Below are 9,270 nucleotides of genomic sequence, written 5' to 3'. Positions count from 1 at the left end.
GAGAGAGGTCACTGCTGTGGCAGGGTAAGAAAAAGCTGAAATGTGTCTTTATCCCAGCGATTGCTTTGGACATCAGCAGCCATCAGCAGAGTAGAAGTACAGAGCAAAAAATAAAGGTGCTCTTTTTTTAACAGCATGTATTACAGTTGCCATATATTACAACCAGGTAACAGTTAAGTAGGCAGTGCCTACTTAACAAGTGACAGTTAAGCATCACCCTTGCAAGAACACATGTGAACCTTCTATTTAACAGAGCTCCATTTTCCAGTGTAATTCACAGAGACTTATCTATGTAAAGACATACTGGAGCAAGTCTCCTGCTAAGATTGCTTATCTAGGAGACACTTAGGGCCTCTGAGATGATCCTTAACTCATCTCTGTCTTAGAGTGCTGTTTGATGTTTTTCCAAGCCAGATGTATTTTATTTAGCACAAACCTTTACTGTCTTCGTTTTTTCCTCTGTTCCCTGTAGGCTTCACTCCAGGGCTTGCCTGCTAGCTCTGATATCTGATTTTCTCAGACAGTGGCTAATCCATTTCCACTTTCTTTAATAGTAGCTTTGATGCATCTCTCTCTTGTACTATACCGTACTCTCATTTGTTATCCATCCAACCATCCATTAATGTCTAAAACGTGGAAGGATAGCAATGTTTAGAAGTGTTCTCGTCAGTTCCTTTGTGGTCCCCAGTGTCTCTGACCTGTTCAATAAAATTCCCTTTACATTCCTGTTCAGAATTGAAGCTTATTTCTCTTCATTTCCACACCACTTTGAAACAGCAAAAGCTACCGGTTCTCCTCCAGTCCCAGTACAATTGTCTGCTTTTATGTGATAGGACTCACTCACAAAGTTTCCAGCCTAAGTGACTACTTTTGCAGTCTGTGTGTTTTGCTGCGTTATTCAGTATCCTTTTTATCTTCACTGCCTTTATCAGCTTCCTGCTTTGTAAATTTGTCCGTTTCAGTTTCTTCCCATTGTCAGCCCTTGCAGTCACGCGCTGTCACGTCTGGTCAATGATTCAGATATCGTCTGTGAAATCTGGGTCTTCTGGGATTTCAACTGATGTTCACCATATCCCTGTCAATGGTATTCCTCAGTCAATAAATGGAAGAAGTAGCAAGAGTGTTCAAAAACCTGCTTATCTCACAGTAGTGTCTGTTTTGAATGGCTGCGAAAAAGCTGCTTTCTCAATTGCAGCATAAAAAAATTCTAGGCTATTAACAAACTTTTAAATGGCCCAACTCTCCACAGATCAAATGTGTCCTCAAGGTTTATAAAACGTATGTGTTGATTTGAGTGCACAGGATGCTCTGTACAGTAGATGACCCTAACACAATCTTACCATCCTATTACTGTTTCTGTATTTGGAGTTGGACATGGTAATTTCAAAATTAGGAATCCATTGATTGTCTCATATTGTCCAGAAATACTCTTGACAATAGCACACATGATATAGAAATAAGCCTTCTCCAGGCATTTAATCAAGGTACCTCCTTCCACTCGTGGGAGATATTTTTTTGTCTTGCCTGATTTATGCCAAAAAGTTCATTTGTGGCAGCAGTAGGGGTTGCATGTCCTGTATTTAACAGCTCAGCCAGGTTAATCCATTCCATAGACTGCATTTTCATTATGCAGGGCTGAAATGGCTTTCCACAATCCAGCATGTTTTTAAAACCCAGATCAGGAGGCAAGAAAATGAGGATTTACATATTGGTACACAGAGCTGTTGATTTTTCAAAGTCTTTTAGTTCTGGATATTTTTTTTTTTTTAATATGTAAATGTTTAACATGATCTATGAGGAACATTTTGGCCCTCAAAGCCTCTCGTCCTGCCAAAACTTCTTGTCATGCAGATATGACTTTCCTTGCCTTCAGCTGAAGGGGACAGGAGATGGGAATGCTCAGCAGCTGGCAGGAGCAAGCTCTTAATTATTAGAGAAATCGAACGTCTTGCAGCACTCCTTGCCAGGCAGCCAGTACCAGCTGCTGTAATGACAGCTTCTGGAGCGATGCTGGTTGGCACAGATCGTATGCCCTGTTGAAACTTCTTTGTAATGTGTAAAAGGATGCCTTCTCATGTTCCAGTGTCATACAATTATGCAAACTTCCTTATATCCCATCCATTTGCTAATATACCTCCCCACTGTCCTTATTTTTGCCCTTTAATGTAGGGGCAATTTCAGATGAAATTGCTTTTGGGTATTTTCCACTGACAAACTGGACACGTAGGGTAGGCATTTTCAGGGATCATCCAGCAGAGTTATTCCATGCCAGTAACTTATGTGACTACTCTTACATGTGTGAAGCCCGAAAAGTTGAAGCATGTTTTTTTTCCCATTAAGCACTCCTCTCAGGACCTGGTTTCACACCTGGTCATGGTCTGAACCCACATGAGAAGGTCTCTCTGGGGGAGCCACCACGCTTGCCTCCCTGAGCCATGCCTCAGCATGGGTAAGGGCAGCCAGCTCTTCTCTGCACAAACACCTGGGCAGGCATTTCTCAGAAACACAGGGCTACCTTTACAGAGGCGACCACATGGGACCATCACATGTGAAGATCAGATTTCACATGAGATATTGCTCCAGCATTCAGCTCAAGATAAATTGCTTTGCAGAGAGGCTTCCAGCCTGGGATGTATGCAGCCAGACCGCAGCTCCTCCCTCACCTTGCGTAAGGGAAAGGGAGAACATTTGTGCTGGGTGTGGGATCTGGCGTAACGTCAAGGGAGGAGGGCAAGGATCCGGGTCAGGTGTGGGAGCAGAGAAGGCAGCCAGAGAGGCTTCTCCAGGGCATGAGAAAGGCGAGGGGTGGAAGGACAGGAGAGCCTGGCCTGCCCTGAGACGAATGCAGGGTGGAGCTGGGGTATGTCTTTATCCCAACAACTATTTCCATACTGAACACCCCGAGGTAGAAGAAGAGATAGTACTTGGCTTTTTATCTGTGCATTGTGAGAAAACACGTGGAAACTCACCACTGGATCCAATTATCCTCTCGGTATTTTTATTTAAAGGAGGTGGACTGGCCTGCTGGGGAGAAAAATCTAAGGGCATGCTAGCAGGAAAAAGGCTCTGCTCACCGTTTATGTTTAGTTAGGAAATATACCCAAATGGATTTCAGTTATTGCTAAAAATAGACTTCCCTGATACGAAGTAAGACAGATCAGTCTTAACCTTGTTTTTCTAAGTGGTCAGGTCTTGAACTTCTCCTGAGGAGTTTCTCCCTCAGGAATCTCCCAGGAGTCGTCTCCTGCCGTGTGGCCAGGCTGTCAGGACCTTGCAGGAGGTGGCCTTCCCCCAGTACCACCACCTGCAGATCCCCGACTGGTTTGTTCTTCAGCTTCGTGTTTGGTTTGGAGGCAAACAGGGACCTGCTAAAGCTGAGGGCTGATGCCGATATCCGTGTTGCTGTCTTCACCCCGGTGCCAGCACCTGACGGGTGCGTACCTGCCAGGCCATCCTGCTTTGCCACCTGCAGGGATGGGTGAAAGAGTCTTAAAAATGCTAAGCACTGACCTAAACCCACACCTACTGACGTCAGTGGGGGTTTTTCTGTTGACTTAGAGAGCAGATTTTCTGAAAACGCCACGTTTGTGTTTACTTTGCTACCTCACGTGAAGTGGAGTGCGCACGCCTGTCAGAGGGCCGACGGGCGGCCTTCCTCCAGCTTACCTCGACCCCCTGCCGCAGGGAGCCCCGGGGGAAGCGCCCCTCTTACGGACGAGCCAGGTGGGACGCAGAGTGCAGTGGGAAGCTGGGGTTGTTCTGACCCGATGAACCAGATCATCTGGATGCGTTTCAGCAGGGCACATCCATGCAGGCTGCTGCTTGATCCCAAGGCGAGTGCCTGGAGCCGTGCAGTTTACCATTGAGTTTCTGACACCGGGTCAGACGCCTTCAGTGAACTGATCCCTCTCAAGCACACCCTGCCTGGTTTACTGAAACGTCGCACTGGGTGAGCTCCCTGAAGGAAGGCAGTGTTACAGCGTCATCGCGGTTTTCTTTGGTGGATCTGGTTTGCTTTATTCACATGCCTTTTTCAGTCCCTGTAATTATTTTGTTTGCTTTGGAGGGGGGTGTTTTCTTAATCTTTGTCATCTCCCAGAAAACGGTACAGCTTTTATTTCTGTTATGATCATTTCAAAATTGAACTTAAAGCACAGGACCAGATTTTCACTTGTTTTATCCAGGAAACCTCTCTACTGAACCTAAAGTCATAGTCCTGGTCTTAAGTGAGTGGCAAAGAAAACAGGATCAAGGTCAGGTTTCCATTTCTATACATATCTGAAGAGTCAAATCCTATTTCTGCAGAAACCAATGGCTAAACTTGCCTGTGGTCTTCAAAATGGCAAAGACTGAAAGTATCAGTCAAATATATATCAAATACATAGAAGCTGATGTTAAAAGCTAATAGTTGGTGTGCTCATGAAGTGTCCCCATAGCTTTGAGAAACTCGACGCCGCCTGCCCTTTTGTGCCAAGATGGAGACCAAAGGCCTGAGGAACCTCCTCCGTAGCTGCACTTCAGCAGTAATCCCAAGGTGCATGTTTTCCTTTATTCAGACTGTCGGTTTTCTACCAGAGTACCTGCCTTTTCAGAGATTAGTCTCCTTTTGTGCTGGAGGCTGTATAAACACAGCACTTGCTCTTCTGCCATCCAGCAACAGAATGACAGCAACAGCAAGACTGTCTGATATTTCCTTTTGTAAGTAGGTAGCTTCTTGGGTTAAGTTAATCACGTTTCATGATTCATACCCTCTGACCTGTCATGGACTAGCTTCTTATTACAAAGCAGGAAAATGTCCGATTTATTTCATAGGCTTTAAGGTCAAAAGGGACCACATTGACAACTTCTGCAAAATACAGACCACAGAATTTCTCCCAGTGATTTCTGTATGAAGTCCAGTAATCTCAAGAGGAAATAACAGAATAGTTTCAGAGAGACATTCAGTCTTGACATAAAGAATTCAGGTAGTGGACAATCCATCACGGCCCTCACTGAGGTCTTCCAGTTGTTAATCAACTTCACAATTAAACTTTTGTACCTCATCTCCAGTAGCAATTTTTCTAGCTTCAGTCTTGCATCACTGGATCTTACTGTTAGATTCAGTAGCTCCTACTGTGAAAAACGTTCTCTCCCTGTAGAGATGGGGTTGCCCATATTATCTTTGATAATCTCAGCTGACTTCTCTTGTTTATCTGACTTCAAAAGGATGTTACGGTTCTTTTTGGGGGTCCTTTCCAATACCCTTTAAACAGAAAACTACTGGCTTTTGTTGCTTGGCAAACATAAGAGTATCTGGGACCTCTCCAGTTATCGTCTTCAGAGAATTTTCATACCAAAGATCCTCCTTTAGGCAGCTAATTCCTAGATGTAGAAGCTTAAATAATAGCTCTGCCTATTTATAGCTATATTCAGTTTTCCATTTATTTCCGTCTTGGTCTTGTCTGTGAGCCTCTGCCATGCCTGCCATTTCTGAGTACTGAGCACACTGGGAATTGATGTGACTGTGCACGCTAGCACCTCTCCCACTGCCTTCCAGGTTTTGTATGGGCAAAGAAAAAGAGTTAATGATACCACGAGGAATAAAGAAGAGAAAAGACAGATTAAAAAAAAAAACAAAACACAAACAAACAATTCTTCAGCTGAACAGCAACATTTGTATTAAAATTTTGATCATGACTTAACATTTAGCAAACCTTTATGCAAATTGCTTTATATAACAGTGACCATGGGGATGCAAGCCATGAGATGGCACGTCAACTAGAAAAAAAACCTCAGTAACATGCTTTATTAGGGACATAGAAGTCTCAGTTCAGCTGCTTCTGTACAGTTGTCTAGTACTACCTGAGAGTACTATAGGGTACCCATCTCTCCCCCAGCTATAGATTTCTCATATATTCATGTCTCATGACAGATTTCCCGTGTGTCATATCTATGATCTGCACATGGGTGTCTCACATATCCTGGGACCTCTTAAATGGCACTACATGCCCAGAAGTGGACAAGAAGGCAAGCCATGCATTTGTTTACTACTAATTTAAAAGATGTACAGGTTACAAATTAGTATCTTGTTTGGGTTTCTTTCATCCAACAAGTCTGAATTGCTCGCCACATCCCTACAGAGACACTGTAGGTGTATCATGGTTTTCTGGAGTATGTATGGTTTACGGTGTGTGGTTATTTGGAAACTATTATATTGTTGGTGAGTTGAACTGTGTAACTAGTTACAGCAAAGCTGCCTTTAAGTAAATTACTATTTCTTCTGAAGAAAAGACTGTAAAGAAATTAGAAAGTCCATTTCCATTTTAGATATGAGGGAGCATAGTATAAAATTAAGTGGCAGCACATATGAAAAAAAAGCCACATAGAAGGAATCACTGAAGAGCAGTCTGAGCCTCTGAGCTGATACAAATTAGGGATGATTTTCTTCATCTTAGTGTCTCCAGTCATGGTTAGGTACTGTGTAATACAGATGATGAATTGATTGTTGAATGTTAATTTATAAAACCATATACCTGATAAAAGTTATGTGGCATTGGACAGGGCATGAAATGGGAAACTCTTCGTGCACATACATGACCTGGCATGGAGAATGGATTCAAGGGGCATTGGGACAACTGTATAATCCATGAGCATTTTGTGAGAGAAGAAAAGGGAGAAAAAAAATGAGAGACTCTTGACCCGCTAATCACATGTCCATTCTTGGCATTTCAACTACACTTACATTTTCTTGCTGTAGCCGAGGACAAGCTGACCCTTCAGAAAATGTATCTGATCACCCAGCCTGTGGTGTTCAGGCACACCAGCTCAAGCACAGGAAGTCTGCGTATTCCTGAACCCCGCGAGGTGCCCAGGAATGGAGAGCTCCAGAGTTCTGAGTTTGGCTCTAATATCAGCTGAATTTCTGAAGACCTTGAATTTTGGTCGGGAATAGCAATAACAGAGCTCATAAGGGCTGCAGAAACAAACAGGGCTGGTTTGCCAAGGGCTTCAAGCCTACCCATAGAAATTACATCATTGGTTTAGACAGAGTGCTGAAGGACCTGCCAATGTCTTGATATCTGATTAACATCAAAGTAAGATAGGAGGAGGTATCTTCAGTTTCTGCTGTATCTGAAACAGCCACCCCTATGCCAGAGGCTTTAACTTTTTAATTTGCTGCCCTATCAATACCCAGGAGGGTGGGGCTGGGTAAGGTTTTCCTCAGATAGAGCATCAGGAGATATGGCTGAGCTTGTTCTTGGAGGAGCCCCGCAAGGCAGGCATAAAGAAGGGGCTGATTCCTTTGCAAGTCAAATGTGTGATATATCACCACTTTGAATGATAAAGGAAAGGCTTTCAGAAATATGTATAGTATAAATGGTGGGGATGAAACAAAACAGTCTTTACAAATCTGGAGCTAAGCCTGGAAGGGAGGAGGCCCATAGCTCTTACTCACTGAGCTAACAATGCCCAGTTGAATCTTTCTACACCCCAACAATTCCCCTCCACCAGATTCCATAAATTGGCCCCTTTCTGTCTTGGTTTCAGCCCAGTCAAGCTAACTCATGGTCTTCCTACTTCAAACCTCATCACAAACTCTTCCTTCCCTTCAATTCAGTCCATGCTTGTTCAGCCCATATGGTACAGTGACAAGTAACATTACTCACTCTCTTGTATTCTGATCCAGTCAAAAGTGAGAAAAAAATATTTACAAGATGCATCAGTGCAGCTATTCGCTTCAGGAAAAAACGTGCCAGAATGATAGGGCTTTGGGGGGAAATATCAGAATACCAACATTCTTTTCAACAAAACCCTCAGATGCTTAAAGGCAGCATGTGCCTGCATAATGCAACATTAGCATCAGCTGCCTGGTCTGTTATCAACATTTTGGTCAGCCATCCCTAGTGTAGGCTACTGGACAACTGAAAATAAACTGTCTAAAGGCCAAAGCTGAGAAATAAATGTCTACTGCTAATATCTTACCTACCATGAAATTGCTTATACAGGCCAACTTATTATTTACCTGCAGGTCATTTAAGGATACAACAACAAAGAATTGCACTAAGAAGAAAGACTAGGTTTCATTTGGGGTTATGAAAAACTTCTGCATTACCACGAATCAGTCAGGACTTTTCTACACACTTACTTGATTTAGGCTGAGATTCATAGCGCTGATAGGTGACGTATTTATTCATCACTGGTTTTCTTACAGGAAGTCTGAAATAGGAAAATTTAAGAAGGCCATTAGAGGCAAGAAGTGGGTAGGACTGATGTTTTACTTTAAAAAAAAAAAAAAAAAAAAAAAACAACAAAAAACCCCCCCAAGAAATGGAGTCATTTCACTTCCTGGAATATTACAAATAGTAATCCAGAACATGGTCATTTAAACTATGGTGATATAGTATAAGAAAATATGCCACAAGTCAATAAAAGATCAAATTAATTACTAAATTGAGACTAAATAATATCTATGTCACTTTGCCACTGGAGGGTTTGGAATTGTATAGATTAGTTCATAGACTGTGTATCAGGAAAGTTTTCATTTTACATTGTAAATAAGATGGGTTTCAGCACTTGCCTGAATGACTCCTTTTCCAAATAGCTACATATTTTTTAGGAGAGAATTTTATTTAGAAATGAGAGGTGGAGAGCTCACAGCATCTAAAGCCCTTCCATGATTAATTGCTGCTACTGCTTGGAAGTTAATTTCTAGCCTGCATTTGCTCCACTACAACTCACAGCCTTTGAACTTTATCTTACTTTTGCCATATTGAACTCACTTTCATTCCTGAAATACAGAGTACTCTCCCTGGGACAGCTAGAAGGTTGCCGTGGACTAGTGACAGCTCCAGATGCAGAGTTGCAGGAGGCATCTGCTCTTTTTCAGCTCTACCATCGGCCACTTGCTGGTTCACTCAACCCCTCTATGACTTATTTCAGGATATAAATCTCGCTGAAGTGCAACTAAGGAGAGTGTTCAAATAAAACGCCACTACCCCTGTGAATTTTTTTTCATCTAAGTAGATTGACACATTAAGTAAATTCCTTTAAAACACCTACTTCTAAGATAAGCACATAAATACAGCTGCTTTCTATGATCCTGGATGTACAGGACCTTGCACTGGCAGGTTTTCTCCCAGCTCACCAAGGAGCCCAGGGAGCAAAGGGTCGGTATCCCATCCTCTTCCTTGCTCACCTCCCCTGGTCTCCCCATGCTGCTGAGCTGCACGCTTTGCCCAGCCAGACCTGCTCCAGCCTCTGGGGACCCCAGTGCCCCCACAGTGTCAGCGA

The sequence above is a fragment of the Egretta garzetta genome, unplaced genomic scaffold, assembly GCF_000687185.1.
Source record: "Egretta garzetta isolate BGI_Z169 unplaced genomic scaffold, ASM68718v1 scaffold256, whole genome shotgun sequence".
Classification (NCBI taxonomy): domain Eukaryota; kingdom Metazoa; phylum Chordata; class Aves; order Pelecaniformes; family Ardeidae; genus Egretta; species Egretta garzetta.
This window is presented reverse-complemented; position numbering follows the sequence as displayed.